The sequence below is a fragment of the Neovison vison genome, chromosome 1, assembly GCF_020171115.1.
Source record: "Neovison vison isolate M4711 chromosome 1, ASM_NN_V1, whole genome shotgun sequence".
Lineage (NCBI taxonomy): Eukaryota > Metazoa > Chordata > Mammalia > Carnivora > Mustelidae > Neogale > Neogale vison.
The window spans coordinates 37,155,532-37,168,186 of NC_058091.1; the positions used below are offsets into that span (position 1 = coordinate 37,155,532).

The 12,655-nt window shown below is 36.2% G+C and overlaps 1 pseudogene; it reads left to right on the top strand.

The window, feature by feature from the left end:
• Positions 1–11,416: 11,416 nt before the first annotated feature.
• On the top strand, positions 11,417–12,000 carry LOC122898645 (annotated as a pseudogene).
• Positions 12,001–12,655: the final 655 nt, after the last annotated feature.

The window sequence follows — 12,655 nt, forward strand, 5'->3', positions numbered from 1 at the left end:
TTTGCTTAAGATTATGAGTGTTGGGTGGACTGCAGCAGTTGTAAATGATTTCTGGAATGAGACACATTCCTGCTTAGTCTACAAAGACTCTCAACTGTGCTTGAAACTACACAGAGATATGGTACTATTTTTAGTGGTACAGTTACACAGGAACCACACTATTATTAGGTAGAATATCATGGAATATAAACTAAGCCTCACTCTCAGTGGAGTTCTTGTGAAGTTATGCCTAATGGAGAAGTAGTGAGAGAATGATTGTATCTCTTTGCAGTCTATACTTATAAAACAAAACTTATACTTATACTTTATACTTATAAAACAAAAGGATTAGCAGAGATATACACAATTTTGTTTACCGCTCTTGGTTGTACAGGGAACCCTCATGGAAACATGGTGTAAATATTCCAAATGTCAGGTTCCCACCTTCCTTCAAGGGTAACATCCTCTAAAAAGTTGGGGGGCAAAGTAGGAGTGTCTTGTCTCCACTTCCCAGCCGCCCAGTGGTCAGCTGCTTCTCCATCCCCACCGCCTTCCATACATGACGTTTGTTTCCACATTATTGTACTTTCAGGTTATAACCTGGAACGTTTTATTCTCTAAAGCGCCGCCAATTCATGGATGTGTGTGTGGGAAACATTATATATGGATTTAGGACAATAAAGAGGGTCATTTTCACAGAATCAGAGCCAGGGAAAATGTTTCAATAAACGGTAAGAAGTTCTTTTCCTTAAATATTCTTTAGCGTTTCTACCATGGAATCTTCACACTTATTGTCTCTTACCTTCAGGATTTGGCATCACTCTCAGACTGCAGGCATTTTCTTTTGGGCTTGACCTCTTCCCCACTCTTCCCAAACATCCTTTCCCCCAGATTTCTGTTAATGAATGTGCTCTACATATGAAGGTACCATTTTGTCCAGTCCTAGTCCAGGGGGCTACAGACACATTAAATGATTTCTCCGGAACGTAAATAATTAGTTGCATGGATGCATAAGAATAACTCACACGGACAGAAAGCAAAGCTGAGTGGCACAGAGAGACGCATATATAGACACACACAGATAATAAGATACAGAGAGATATGCAGGTACAGACATGATATATATATCATGTGTATATATATATATATATATCATGTGCATATATATATACACCTTGTATATGGAGAGAGTATAGATATAACACACACACTTAACATATGAATAACAAAATAAAACTAGAGCAGAAAAGGATGCTTTTGTTTTGGTTGCCACTCATTTGTTTAAATCATCCTTTTTGAGGTATAATTTATGAAAGAGTTCATGATAATTTAGAGATAAAAAATGGTATGTCCCAGACACATAAAATATAATGGTTACTAAATAAACGGGGATCCAAAGATCACAATGATTACTAAATAAACAGGATTCAAACCAGGGCAACAATCTATACAATCGGGGGAATATTGTTTCTGATTGCCAGAAGTGCATTTGCACGGCAAGAATGATAGGATTTCTATAACTTAAGCAGCCATTGTCTTCTACCAACTCCTTCTGATAGCTTTGTACTGTCATTTCAATTCTGGTTTTTGAAAACCTTCATCATTTTGTGAGTAAAGAAAGGAATCTGTGAACAAGGCAGGTTTGTTAAATATGTGCAGGAATAGGAATAAAGCTATCTGGTTTCTTGCCCTGGTTTATCTAGGCTGTAGGATCATAGAAAATCCACCTAATCTCTTTGTACTCCTGTACTTTCTTGTTATATTGAGAAACCTACACATTGTTTATGATTCATCTCACCTAAAAATTTCTATTATTCCATAGAAATGTAATTAATCATATTTCATATTTAGGATCACATACTGATGATACTACTGAAAATAGCATTCTCAGAGAAAGTCCATCATGCATGTGAGACGGATAGCCCTTCCCAGACAAAGGGTAGATAAATCCAGGAAGGTAGTGCCAGTTCTCCTCGAGGCTACTGGACTATCAGGATGCTCTTTGTTATCCACGTGGGTATGGATCCAGCCAATGTAGCTTCTCACCTTGGAAGAGCCATCCTGTGTAAGCTCAATGAACTTCAGGCTGATCCAGGCATCATTTCTATGAAGTTTCCTAGTTAGGATTTAAGGATTGAAACCATACACAAACAAAAACAGAACGGAGACTTCTTTAATGAGAACAATATGGCTAAAAAACCATAATCTGATTTAGTAAGCTATTTTATTAGTTACATACAACTAATTCAGACATCGCTACATGAAATATACATAGGAGTTCAAGGAAGGCTGCTTGTGTGTGGCTCCTTGCTCAGGACTGGAGGAAAAGACTCAATTCCAGAGCTGGATCATAGACATCCACCTAAATCTTTGCGTGCTTTCTCTCGAGCTAACTGTTAATACGTCTCAAGTTGTAGTCATGAATCAACTTGCTCCAACCAGCTGTTCTGTTGTCCTATTTCTTTTCCAATTATTTTATATTACAGTGGTTTACTTATATTAGCAGTTATAATATTCATTATTATCATTATTACAAGTTGGTTGATATTAATAATATTAATAACTAATATGTATTGAGTGCTCACTGTATGCTAGCACCATTCTAAGTGCTTTATGTAGATTAGCTCATGTAGACCTGGTGGACCAATGAGGAAGGAATGCAGTCAGTAGCCCCATTATACAGTGAAACAAAACAAAACAAAACAAAAACAACAACTGAGGTTCATTGTGGTTAAGTATCTTGCCCAAGATGACACAGCCAGTAGGGATAACATCTGAATTTGAACCCAAGTGTGTTGGTTCTAGAGTTTATCCTCTTAACTGCTACCATATGTCTTGGTTTCATTATTTTTATTGCATATTACTTTAGATATCACTATTATTGCAATACTTTGCTCCCTTTCTTGCACATATTAATATTTTTTGCTGTTTTTCTGCTTTTCTTCCTTCTGTTATATTTTTAACCCTTCTTTTTTCCCTCTGGGACAGACACCCTACAGTGATCTCTTCAAATTCGCTAGGGTCCACACTGCTTTTCTCTGATTGCTGTCAGTGCTCTCTTTGTTTTTTCTCCCAACCCATACTGCTCATCCAGCTCTAACACAGGATGACTCCCTCCCTTCTCTCTGCTGACATTTCTGTTCAATCTATGCTCTCAAGGCTGTTGGATTGAAGATTTTCTCCTCTATTCAAAATGGCTTATTCCCTGATTTATTTTGATTATATACAGTTTAAATGAGTATCTTTCCTTTAGAAAAATCCATTCCTTTGAAAAAATCCTTTGAGGTTTTTGTTGTTGTTGATGTTGTTTTGTTTTATTTATTAACAAGTTTCCCAGAGAGAGCAATACTCTGAAATTCCTTTCCATTTACTTGAAAGAGCCCTCCCCACCTAAAAAAAAGGAAAAAAAATCTATATGTCAAAAATTGTCAGCTCTTTATGAATAGCAAAAAGTATTACTTGAAGGCTAACCCATTTAAGATTTGATTGGTCAGTTTATTATGTGGGTATAACTCAGCTAGCTAAGGAAATGGTGATCTAAGTGTTTTTTGATGAAGCGTACAGAGAGACTGGGCAATTTACTTAATTTTACAATGGCTACTCCTACCACTCCCAAATTGAAGGCTATTGTTTTTGTTTATTGTCAAATGCATTTAAAATATTATCTAACTTGTCTAATGCAGATGTCAGCTAAAAGTTGTTCCTCCGGATTTTTTTTTTTTTTGAGAGGGAGAGAGAAAGAATAAAGGGCAGAGGGAGAGGAAAGATAGAGAATCTTATGCAGGCTCTACACCTAGTGAATCCTGATGCAGGGCTCGATCTCACAACCCTGAGATCATGACCTGAGCTGAAATCAAGAGTCAGACACTTAAGCAATGAGCCACCCAGGCACCCCAGTTTCTTTGGATCTTAATGGAATTGTTTCAAAGCTCTATGCTGCAGTTTATGGAGAATCAAATATCTTTCTCAAGATTTCTAAAGATATTTTTGCTTTGCAATTGCTCTCTTATTTATATTTAGGGATTGACTAAGTGTCTAGATTGTCTCATCCCATTTTACATGCTAACACTAAAAAGGAGCTCAGTATACTTTGTATATAAAGCTTCATTAAGAGTTAGAGGGATAGAAGTGCATAGCAAGGCTCACAACTTAAAAATCCCACAGTATGTGGTTGGGAAGGGAGGGATCAATAGCAGAGCACACAGGGTACCTAGGGCATGGAAATTACTCTACTTGATACTATAATGGTGGGTATATATTTTTATACATTTGCCAAAATGCACACAATGTGCACAACCTGGAGTGAACCCTAATGTGAAGTCTAGTCTTAGAGTAATAAAAACGTGTCAGTGTTTCTTCATCAGTTTAACACACATTCCAGACTGGGGTGGGATGTGGATAGTGGTAGAGGCTGGGGATGGGAATGCTGGGCATACACAAACTCTCTGTACTTTCACCATAACCTAAAAGTGCTCTAAAACATAAAGTCATTCAAAGAAAAATACTTTGCATTGGAAGTACTACTGCTCCTAAAGCTTCAGATTCATTTCCTTGGTTCAGGTTTTATCCTCGTCCATTGGCCAGCCATTTCTTTTGTCCCTATTCCCTCTACTCTAAAGGCACTGGAATGAACATCTTTATTCATACCCAGCACAAAGAAACATTACAATCGCCTTTATGGGCTGGCATGGCTTCTACAGAGTCTCACCTATTACCTCCAAGTGTCTTTTTTTCCCCCAAATACAGACAGTTCTCTTCCTAAAATTAGAACTCTAGAGCCATCTTTTTAGGTGGCAAAACTCTCGAACTACTCTATACAAATTGTGACAATGGTGCAGATTGTTTCAAAACAGCCCAGCACTCTTACACTGTCCTGAATATTTTAATTCCTAAAATAACAATGATAACCATACTAGGGTTTTACCGCCTCTCTTCTCATCTTGCGTATGAAGGTGCATTCCTCAAGCCCTTCCCTTCCCTTGTGATTGTTAAAAAAGGATGAAGCATGAGAAATCCTGAGACATTCTCGGTCATTAATTTTTGAACTTGTCTCTGTTAGAGTCAAAGTTAAACATTTCAGATTCTGAACTTGAGGTCGATTACTTCCCAAAGTCCTCTTATTCCTCTTGAGGTTCCAAATATTCAGTGTCCATCTGGGCAATCTGAGTCAAGAATTCCAACACCATAATTTCTATTCAATAGACATATCAAATCAGGAGAGTTAAACCATAGTTTGTTTCCAATTCACCTCTATTATCTTCATATGAGTGATGCTGACTTTTGATCCAAAGTGATATCCAAACATTGACTAAATTAGCTTTAATATTGATCTACTGCCTTTTTGTCATTGACTTTTCTACTTAATATGGACTTATTTAATCTTGAAAATGTAGGTAAAATGATTCTCAGTTGAATTGGTATGTACAGGAATATATTCATGGTCTGTTTATTTTGGGCAGTTTCATTTCGCTTGTCAGACACAGTGGTCAAAAGTACATGAATTTAAAAATAATATGCTAAGATTACTATTATCATAATTATCTATACAAAATTTTAACAAAATATTTTCAGATTATGTATATACCCATACTTTGAAGGAAAGAAATTATCATAAGTTTATAGCAAAGTTTAAACCATTCTTCTTTTTATTGCTACTTGGTAATTAATTGCACTTAATTATAATTCCTTTTAAACATAGTTATTATGGAAGAGTAGCTAATTATTCTATATAATGGAAGATTTGGATATAAAAATACATAGTCAAAGAACATTGAAATAGTCTATGGAAGTAAATATTTTCCAAAGTGTGGGTAATTATTACCCTTTACTGTTAAAAATTCTATGAAATGACTCATTTTCAATATAAATATTGTTGTAAACCAAATTAAAAATTATTGATTCATCTATATTTTATATAGGGACTTTAGTTTTTCTGCTAAATGCATATGTGTATTTATAAAAATGATAACTGAAATATCATTGAGCTATTCAATAGTGCAAATTGGATATAAATGGGGAAAGAATGCAATAAAACATGACTTTGTAATAATTTTAATTGGAATGGAAAATATATTGGTGAAATGCTTTCATCAGAACTGAGATCATAAACAGGCAAGGTTAAAAAATACTGTGAAAGGCTCTGTCTTGTTTTATCTTATATCATTGTTTTAGTAATTAATGTTACATAACAAACCATCCCAAAACTTAGTGACTTAAAACAACATTTACTACTTTTATTTATCATCTTTCTGCCATTTGGGGGCCTCTTTTCTCTGATCTATGTGGCATTGTCTGGGGGTAGCTTGACTAGGGCTTGAGAACCAGAGATGGCTTAGCTCATATGTCTGGCACCTCAGATAGAGTAGTTAGAAGAGCTGTAGGACTGTCTGGGACTCTTTCTGCACTCAGAGTCTTTCATCACTCAGAAGTCTTGCCCATACTTCTTTACAGGGAAGCTGGATGCCAAGAGCACAAAAACTTAAGAAACCAGCTTTCTTAAGGCCTGTATCTGTCACTTCTGCCACATTCTGTTGGTCAAAGCAAGTCACAAGGGCAACCAAGATTTGAGGAGAGGGAAAATGGATTCCACCTCATGGTTGGAGGGTAGGATATGCATGTAGGTGAATGTGATGAGTTGTTGGCAGCCATCTTTGCAACCATCTCCATAATCACTATCAAGCTAGCACTTAAGGAAAGAGAAGTGGTAGCTAACAGGAATTTCAATGTGTGACATTTCAGATGTCAAATGAAAAACCAACATTTTTTTCGACAAGGTTGCTGCTATTTAAAGATTTTGGGACTTGGAAATAAAATTTAAAAATGATAATGAACATGATGAGATGTTGGCAAAGTTAGATGCCAACTAAAAACTACTAGTTAGCACTGGTTAATCAAGTATCATGTATTCAAGCCAGTTAAGTTTGTTAGTAATCTATTTTGGGCATTCAGTATTTTCATCAGAAGGACATACAAATATTATAAGCAGTGAATGATGTGCTAATAGCCAAAATTATATGTCAATTATCACATTTTCAATTACCTACCACATTTGGCAATTAACATTTTGTTAATCATCCACTCTCCAATTTGATGTGACTTTCTAAAGTAAGTAGCTTACCCTCTACCTCTGAAAAATTACTGTTTACCATTGGTGAATATATAATCAGTTCCTAAACTTTATATTTGATTTAGAACTATCTTGTGGTAATGAATTCACCTCAAGCAGGCTTTGTTTAGAGTAGTGTACATATGTGAGAGCAGACATTTGAAGCAGTTTTGTGGTTTGGATGTCCTCACTGTACAAATAGTATGCCAAAAATGGATTCACAGACATTAAGAAAGGATTTTTAATGACATTCATTTTGACAATCAGAGTGCTTTTCATAGAAATATTCTTGTAGCAATGTAAGGAAAGCAGAATGTTATTTTGATCGATATGAAATCATGTAAGCTGAGACTTTGAATAGCATTCCAAATGGAGTCCTTCTCTGTGCATTTTGGCTGATGAAGTGTGGCATAGTGAAAAGTTCATGGATTTAGAAAGATCTGAGTTCAGATCCTAACTCATTCAATTTTTAGTGAATTTGTCATCTATTGCCATGCTACTCAACAAACCATCCCCAGTATAATTTTCTAGTTCATGGGTCAATAGATCAAGGCAATTTGGTCCAATGGCCTGTGCTTGGGTGTGCAGCTTTGCTTCAAGCAGTGGTCAGCATGGGTTTGACTTCTCACTACAGGTCAGGGCTATGTACATCTTCAATGGATCGGTGGCCCCTCCAGGGTATTTCCTTATCATAGTAAATAACAGAAGGGCAAAAGGCAAGCTAAACTACACAACACATTTAAAGTCTCTGCTTATATAATATACAATTATGGATCTTCCATTGTCAAAGTCATGTGACCAGATCAAAGTAAGGCACAGAATGTATTGCATCCCAAGAAGGGATCAGGGATTTGAGTGAACATTTGCTGAATATTACTCTAATCTATCAAAGTAGCTCTCCACACTTGGAAACTTTTCTCCGAGTTTTAGTGCTATTGTCTATAAAATGGGAATAATAATATAACGTGTTCAGGGCAATGTGGAAGATTAGTATGTTCCTGACACAAAGTAAATAGGATAAAAATAAGCTGGTGGTGTTACTCAGTTCAACAAGGATCTCTGTGATATTACAAAGTTAGCTGAAACCGAAAGAAGTGAAATCTTGGCTATTTTGAAATTGCTGTTATCAACTAGTAAATTGCATTTCTCTTAGAGCTGAACTCAGACTATTAGTGAAAGTTCACATAAAAATATTAAGTTCTATTTAAACTAGCCACAAAGCCATATTCTTTGACGTATAGCATTGACTGTGTAATATATCAGATAAATTAACCAACAAATCTACATTAAATGCTTTACACAATTGTGAGATTGCCATTGTAGCAAAGAACTGATAACAGATATAACATAAGGGATTTCCCTTCTAGTAGCTACCAATCTTGATATGGAGAATAAAACAAGAGAGTTTAAAACACAAATTAATGATGCAGATAATTAGATTGTTAGAATGAGGGAGGGCAAAAATCTAGTAGCAGGATAATAATCATAAAAAAAACCTCATAAGACAAGAAGGAAAGTTGTCATTTAATTGAAGGATTAGACTTGTAACAAAAATGTTTGGGAAGTACTAGTGGGGGGAATCTTCCAGCACTATCGCTATTACCACCAGCTTCCTTAATAAAGTATCTCCCATGCCTTAAGCACTATGCAGGCACTTTACTTCCATTCATTCATTATCCAACAAAATTGGTGGTTGTCCCCAGTGAAGGGAAGACTCAAAATCAAATAACTTTTAGAAATGCATCAGGAGATGGAGAGAAGTAAGTTGGGGGAAATTGGAGGGGGAGACAAACCATGAGAGACTGTGGACTCTGAGAAACAAACTGAGGGTTTTGGAGGGGAACATGGTGGGGTGGTGGGTGGTGGGTATTAAGGAGGGCACGTATTGCATAGAGCACTGGGTGTCGTGCATAAACAATTAATTCTGGAACACTGAAAACAAATAAAAGGAAATTTAAAAAAATAAATAAAGACCAAACAAAAAAAAAAAAAAAGAGAGAGAGCGAGAGAGAGAAATGCTTCATAAGAGGGAAGACTAGTATTAAAACTAGAGACTCATTCGGTTTGATATCCTAGACATTGACTATGCAACTCTCTCTCACATGGTGTGACTCATATAGTAGCATAGCAGTAAGAAATAATAATTAAAAGAGAGGCTTAGTTCATATCGTAACAAACTCTGAATTTTGGACTAAAGAATGTGGATGCTTTGTGTCAAAAAGGAACCATTGATGGATTCTGAGCAGGAGGCTGATGCAAAAAGAAGTGCTATAAACAAGTCAATATGACAGAGACACAGGAGACCACATGGGAGATGTGGAGACTAGATGGAAGGCTCTGCAGTCATCCCGCACTGCGAACAAAGGGCAGGCAACAAGAAAGGAGAGATGTGAAAGGGAAGAGGGACATTATGAGGCTGGATTAGTAGGATCTCAAAAAAGGGGGTTCAACTTTTTTGAATTATTCATTCAGTCCTAGTGTTTTTTATGTAGCACACAAGAGAAAATATTTCTTGTGATGATCATATAATGTATAGCCATTAATATTTTCTGTGTTTATGTGTGCAAAGATGCCTGTAAAGCAGGGCCAATAAATTTGTTACCTTTCCCCTGTTAAGACATTCCATTGGCTCACATACATTATTGTTGAAAGACAGAAGCAGATGTTAATGGAAGTGATGTTTAATGATCTGTGACCCTATATACAAAGAATACAGGCATCATAGTCATCTGCTAACCACATCCATGAAACCTGCCAGTGAGATAGAATTCATGACCTTCAGTTCTCAAGCACCAGCGTCTTCCCAGTGAGTTGAAAGAACTCAGCTGGAAGAAGAATAAAAAAGAGAGTAAACATTTGAACAAGTGTGACATCCCCTTGTATTGGGGCTAAGTGATATATACACAACCTTCCCTTTACCTCCCATTTCCCCTGCAATTAGGGCCAAGCTTGTTCTCAAGGTGCACAGCAGCTGGGGTTCACAGAAGGGCATTACCACAGTTGGGTGCCAATCTTTAATGATGAAGCACTGCCTATGTACACAGACATCAAGGTCATCAGCAGATATGTGAAAAATATCACAAGTTTTCATTAAAAGCATCAATAATGATTCAATGACCAAAGGAAAAGATTTACTTTCTAATCAAAAAGAATCTATAGACATCTGAGCACATGAAGCTTTGTTTATGAGAGAAAGGGCAATACATACATCACTAAGAGAGTAAATTTCCAAAAGTGAGTTTTGTAGGTTTTGTTAATTATCATTACTGAAAGGAAAGTTTCACTTTGACACTGAGAGTCACCAAGAGAGAAACAGTTCCAAATTCTTAGGCATCCTGCCATGTTATGATTAATTTTACAGTCCATGCATGGATGTTTAGTTAGAGAAGAGAACTGTAGATATCTTGTACAATCCATCAAAATAGTAGGAATAAACTGTCACTCCCAACCTGAGCCGTGAACATGTTTATTTATGAGCCACTCTGCTGAAATTGAAAAAAAGAAAATCAAGACAGCAATGCAAAGAGAGGCTTCTGAAATGTTCTCTGTTAAGCAACAGCTAGTGGAAAGCATGCAACAAAGAAAAACTGGCTTATTTTCAGTTTTCAAAAAGGTTGAGGACATTGGTTCAAGTGGTGTAGGATTCTTATTTGACCCACCTAAAGACCCTTAAATTCTAATGTGATTGCCTTCAGAATTTGGCTTGTTATGTTTAAAAGAGGAGTAAAATCTCTTCACCAAATATTTCATTTTAAACCTTATTAAGAAAAAGAGAAAATAAATATACCAACATGGTAATTGGTCATCTTTGTAGGAACAGTACTGTACATGATTTCATATCTTTCTCAGTATGTGTACTTTTGTTCACTTATTTTTCAATATTTTAATTCTTTATTTGAGAGAGAGAGAGAGAGAGAATGTACACACATGTGCACATGCCCAGGCCAGCAGGTAAGATGGAGGGAAGGATAGATGAGGAGGGAGAGGGACAAGCAGACTCTATGCTGAGTATGACCCCCAGATCCCCACACAGGTGCTCGATCTCATGACCCTGAGATCCTAACCTAAGCCACAATGAAGAGAAATCAAGAGTCAGATCCTTAAGTGACTGAATCATCCAGGCACCCCTTTTTCCACGTCATAATTTCCATTTATAATGGCACAAAAATACAGGATCTTCTCTTTCCTACCTGTAGCTTTGTCCTCATTTCTTGGGGCAACAGCTTATGCAAGGTAGGGACTCAGTAGATATTTGTTAAGTGAAGGAATGAATGAATTAATTAAAGTGATATCAGGCAGTGATTCTGGAAGTAACAAATGTACATCGTGAACATGGGGAAGCAAAAGAAAGCAAGAAAGTATGCAACCATGAAGCAAATGCTTAGTCTCCAAGATCAGAGGCTTAAAGAGAAGGATAGATTAAAACCTAAAAAGAAAGGAAAGAAAGATCCCAGTGCACTCAAGGAAAGAGAAGTCCCCCAACACCTTTCCTGCTTGTTCTTCCAATATAACACACAGCTGGGCTCACCTTATCACATTGTGGTTGATACAAACTTCATCAACTTTTCTTTTAAAGGTCAAACTTGACTTAGTACAGTCAATGATGGACTGTCTTTATACCAAGTATATACCTTATATAACTGACTGTGTAATGGCTGAAATTGAGAAACTGGGGCAAAAGTATCAAGCAGCTCTAAAGATTGCCAAGGATCCAAGATTTGAACGATTACCATGCACACACGAAGGAACCTATGCAGATGACTGCTTCATACAGAGAGTAACTAGGCACAAGTGTTAGTTGACCTGGACCTTAAACAAAGGATGAGGAAGATTCCTGGAGTTCCCATCGTGTATATTTCTAATCATAGGTACAACATGGAGCAGATGCAGATGACTATGGAGCCCTTCAGTTCTAATTCTTAAAAGACAGAGTTCCTCTGCCTTCCTTTACCAACCTTTTGCTGCCAGTTCATATTGGCAATATGCTATGGCATGAATTATTCTTCTTATCCAATTGTCCTGTTATGAGCTGAGTATGTTTATCACACTCATTTTTTTATGTTGTTTTGAAATTGATATTTTGTGTCATTTTAAATAATATTGCATCTTTTTATAAATCAGATGATTGCTCATATAAAAAAAATAAAGTGATGTCAGGCTACTACCTCCTAAGGAACTTACTAAATTCCTATGAGCATAATTATAGATACAAGTAAAAGTACACCGATTTATTTAAACTTTGAAAACTTTAGCTAAAAAAAAATCTACTTATTATTAACACCAGGAAGAAAGTTCTACAAACTACAAGGCTAATCAAACTAGAAATGAGTAAAAGTTAATTGGTGGCTCCAATGTGTTATATAGAAATAAGAGCCATGAAAACTTAAAAATATTTGATCCTCTTATTATGTAATATTGGATCAAAGAAAATACTTTGATTACTGCAATACAATGTATCCAAACTTATGTCATCAAAGAGAGTTTTTGATGGGGAAGACAACCTATTAGTTAAAAAAATTTGATCTAAGATCCTAAAAAAAAAAAAAAAAAAGGACAAGAAGGTAATACCCA